The sequence below is a fragment of the Apteryx rowi genome, unplaced genomic scaffold (genome assembly GCF_003343035.1).
Source record: "Apteryx rowi isolate R43461 unplaced genomic scaffold, aptRow1 scaffold_30, whole genome shotgun sequence".
Taxonomy (NCBI): domain Eukaryota; kingdom Metazoa; phylum Chordata; class Aves; order Apterygiformes; family Apterygidae; genus Apteryx; species Apteryx rowi.
This window is the reverse complement of record NW_020449419.1, coordinates 4009576-4014062: the sequence shown is the minus strand read 5'-3', so window position 1 is coordinate 4014062 and position 4487 is coordinate 4009576.

The following is a 4487-nucleotide window of genomic DNA, read 5'->3' as shown; positions in this document are numbered from 1 at the left end:
ATACTGACAGTTTGTTTTAATGATATACTTCCATAGATGCAATGGACCAATTCACTACTGCTTCATCTGTGATGCATTCAATCTTACTGCATGTGTTTAAACATAGCACTATCCTAGATTTGTCTTCATGCTTCTTTTCTGAAGTGTTTGGCTTTTGATTATTTGCTTATGAGCAGCAATGGGATTTTCCTTCCATGATAAGCTAATTGTTTGGACTCCAGGTGTATCAGTACACACACTCCCAAATCCTTTCACTGTGCAAATTTCACCCAACTAAAGAAACTGCTTTGTGGGACCTTCTTCTTCAACCATAAAACAAAACATTTCTTTTCCCCTGGCAAAAGAGTATCTTCTCCATGGCAAACATACCCACTACTGGCAAGTAAAAAAAAATTAGGAAAGAAAATATATATATTAACTCTTAAAGTGTGTACGAAGTAGCTCAAAATCAAGAAGTCTGGACAATTTTACCTCTTTGTTCTCTGTCCTCAGACTCTCTTGGGAACTTCTACCAATCACTCCATTTCAATGTTTCAGTCTGTGCATAACTTAGAACATAAAAAGAGATAAATCAAATTCAGTAAGATGCATCCTCTGCAAATATTTGTAGAACCTTTTCCTTCTGGGCCTGTGTTGTGCTTCAGTTGAACTGCCAAGTTTAATAGCAACATAACACTGTTAGGATGAATTAGGTCTACATTTAGACATTAAGAAAATTTTGACAATATTCAACAAATACTAGTGAAAATGCAATTTAAGTTAAAGGTGTCCCTGAAGAATTTCAGCCCCAATACTCCAGCATTTAGTAAGTAGTAAAACCAAGCAAGCGAGCAAACAAGCAAAACTAATAGCAAGATGACAAATATATTGGTCTACTGTCACTGTTTAATAGAAAATAAATTTATAATTAAAGTAAGCCAGAAAGTGGAATTTCTGAACTGTGGAGTTCTTTTTAGTTTCCAAAAATCTCAAAATGACCTTGCCTGGTCAGCCTCTGCCAAATAAGATATCCCAAAGGCTTTCACTTTAAAGAAGTTCAATTATTGTGGTATTTTTTCCTTGTCCATCCTAATGCCTTACAAAACAAAATTAAAACAGTTTAATTTGCAAAAAGGAAATGTATTTATAAATTTCCATTATTTTTGATGAAAGAGGTATAACCTTACCTGTTTGATGCCCTTTCAAGGTAGCATTTTTTCTAACAGAAAACTATCCTAGTGTTAAGTTTCCCCCCCACACACACACCTATTTGGACTCTAAGCAACAATGAACTACATAATTATTAAAAATCACTACTACCAATACATGGTGCACTTAGGACAACAGTTTGACAAGTAGAGAATACGCATCTTCTGAAATAAAGCTAGAAAGTAGTTTTAGCTACTTACTTGTTGATAAGATTATTACTCTATTCCAAAACCCCCAAAGCAAATGATTTTAAAAAAGCACTATTTTAAGAAATTGAAAACCAGCATGATTAAAGAGCCCTTCAGTTGGAGAGTCAAAAATAAAGGGGCACAGAGAGAGGACGAAGCAGTAGTTTAGCAGCTCTTGAAAGAGAAAATATCACCTCTGACTTTATTAAACCGTGCCCACCCACCTACTCCGGTCAGTGCCAATTTTCACATGAGATTAGCTGGACAGGTCTCCCCACTTATCTAGCATAGAACCATCAAACTTCTCTGCCGTAGGCAGTGCATAAAGCCCACAAGCTTGGTATCATCTTCTGTCCCACAGATTGCTCAAATATCTGAGGAAAGGGGGGAAGAAAAATCTTGAGGTGAAGGGTCGAAAAGGAAGAAATGCATCATATTGTAAGACTGGGATTTTCAGTAAGGAGCCACCATACTTGGGTGATCAAGCCGTTTTCACCAGTGTGCCTACATTTATGGGCTTTTTGTGCTAGCAGCATTCTGCAGTGTCAAGAGTGTTGCATAGGTCAGGTGAGTGTAAGGTACCCCTTTCCACTCTCCGGGTTCAGCGCACACTAATTCAGCACCTACTTAGCTAGGTTCCAAAATTAAACACATAAAGGGCTTTTTTTTTTTTTTTTAAATACACTTTGCTTGTTTTTAAAGCTTTGACAGAAAGTTTCAACTGGAGTGAGAGCCATGTGGCTATTTGGAAAGAAACAGGGTAGGGAGTAGAAAGCAGGCAACAGGGAAAGGTGTAGAGGTGTGATTGCTGATCCTAGCTGTTCACCCAGACAGAACTTTTGAAGTTTTGGCATCCTTGCGCTTACCAGAATTTCTTATTTTTGTTGGAGGATAAGCCAGAAAAGCTCAGAGGTCATCAACTCCAGAATGAACACAATGTTACTATAAAGATGTTTTCATGTTCATATTTTTCAATTATGTGCTCAAGTTGCATGTACCTGCATGTACAAAGAAGATACACTAACTTAACTTGAACACAATCATTTTTGGACTATGAAGTAAAAAATTAATGAAAGATATGGGTTAAAACAGTCTATTGGCTGCATGAGCCAGGAAGCCTGACTTCCTTCTCAAGTGACAAGAGAAAAAATGATTAAGCTACTGTTTATTAAATGAATATATGATTTTTAATAAATTTCCATTTAAACCACCTCCCAAAGAGTATGCCATTTGACTGCTGCTAAAAATCACTTCCAATCCTGCCCCTCCCCAACGCTTTTTTTAAATTAACATAGCCACAACACTGTGACCTGCATTTTTATGCAACAGACTAGAGAAAATCATTTTAAATGAAAAGACAGTGAAGTCCAGATTAGGACCTGCAGCAAAGTTGCCACAAAATGGCAGTTAATATTTGCCAGATTAAATGTAACATTGCTAATAGCATGTAAAAACTCTATAGAGAGGTTAAACTGATTTTTTTTTTTTTTAAACAATCTTAAGTGAGGACTAACTGACACAATTTAAAGTGTAGTCATTGGTGGGCTCAGTGGATTAGGTATGGGCGATTTTCAAACATAAAAAACAAACTGAAGCTGACCATGGTCATTAGAAAGTGCGAGTTATCTATAATAGCAGCTAGGTTGCTTCAGTTTAACTCATACCAGACCAATTAAAACAGCATGCCTGATGGCAGTTTCAGGCAAGCATCAATAGCCACAGGAACGTATATGCTCACTTCAAAGATTTCTCTTTTTCAATTTAGGATTGAGATCTCTTTCCTGAAAGTGAGAGGGCATGCAATGCAAATAGACTCTCAAGCTGAGCATCATCTTAAAAACAAACAAACAAAAACCACAAAAAAACCCAACCTTCCAGCTTTCCTTAATACTTCCCCAAAGTCCTGTAACTGCCAAAAAAAATTGCTGATAGCTCAGGTTTCTGGACTTCCAAATCAAACCTCTTTAAGTTTTACAGAAAGATAAAAAAAGCTGTGCATCTTTTAACAAAGTGATCATGCAAAGATGTTATTACTGAAACTTTTCCTGCTTTATGAATGTATTTTATAGTGCTTTACATTTTTTAAAGTCTGTTCGGTTTTTTTTCTTTTCCATTACTAAGATGATCTCCTTACATCACCCAAAATATATGTACCCATTGTATTTCAACAATTTTACTTTCAATAGATCCATCGGTGCCTAAATTCTGCAATTAGATTCATGTGAACTCATTTGACATATCCACAACAAGCCAGTATCTGAAGTCCATGGTGGTCCATGCACAGCAGCGGTCCTCTCATATATCAGCCTCACAGCTGGTACTGAAAGACTTACTACTTTAACACCAGTGAAAAAAGACTGAATTGGTATTTTGGGAGGAGGTGAGGAGAAAGGTAAAGAGAAAGGAATAAAGATATTTACAGAACTAGATCCAATTCTTTATGAGATTAGTGAGACTTCTGCAATTCATTTAAAAAAAGCTTGTGATTCATTTCACCAATTATTCCGTATGCTTTCTGGCATGCACACAAAACATACCTGTGGGATTTTTAAGAGATGTTAGTGGATATGACTACCTGATTTTACAATAGTCCTAATGTTTTTCAGTTCTTAAATACTGATGCAAGCTTATCAGTGAAAAAATTTTATATAAACATCAAAAATATTCATACCTAAACTGTAACAGTTTGATATTTATTATTAGCAGGCAGTAGAACTTATTTTCAGTAATCACCCCMCCACCACCACCACCACCACTTTTCCCAGCACTTCCTATCTTAAGGATATGGCACCACCCTGTGGGCACATCAAGGAGCAACATGAAGAAATAAATTAAATGCTTGGTCAAAACAAAGACTGGTAAAAAGTCCCATTTGCTCACAGGATTTTCATTATGCTATCCTATAACGCTAACACCCCCCCCCCCCGGGCCCCCAGTTTTCACCCCAACCACGATCAGCGAAGTTACTCTATACAAACTACCCAATAGCCACAACCACRAAAAAAAGCTGACTGTCAAGACACCAACTGTAAGGAGAGCGGATCTTTGCGCAGTGTAAACTYCTGTCCTTAACGTATTCAGGAGAAGAGGACAAACTGAAAGTTGTGTCTT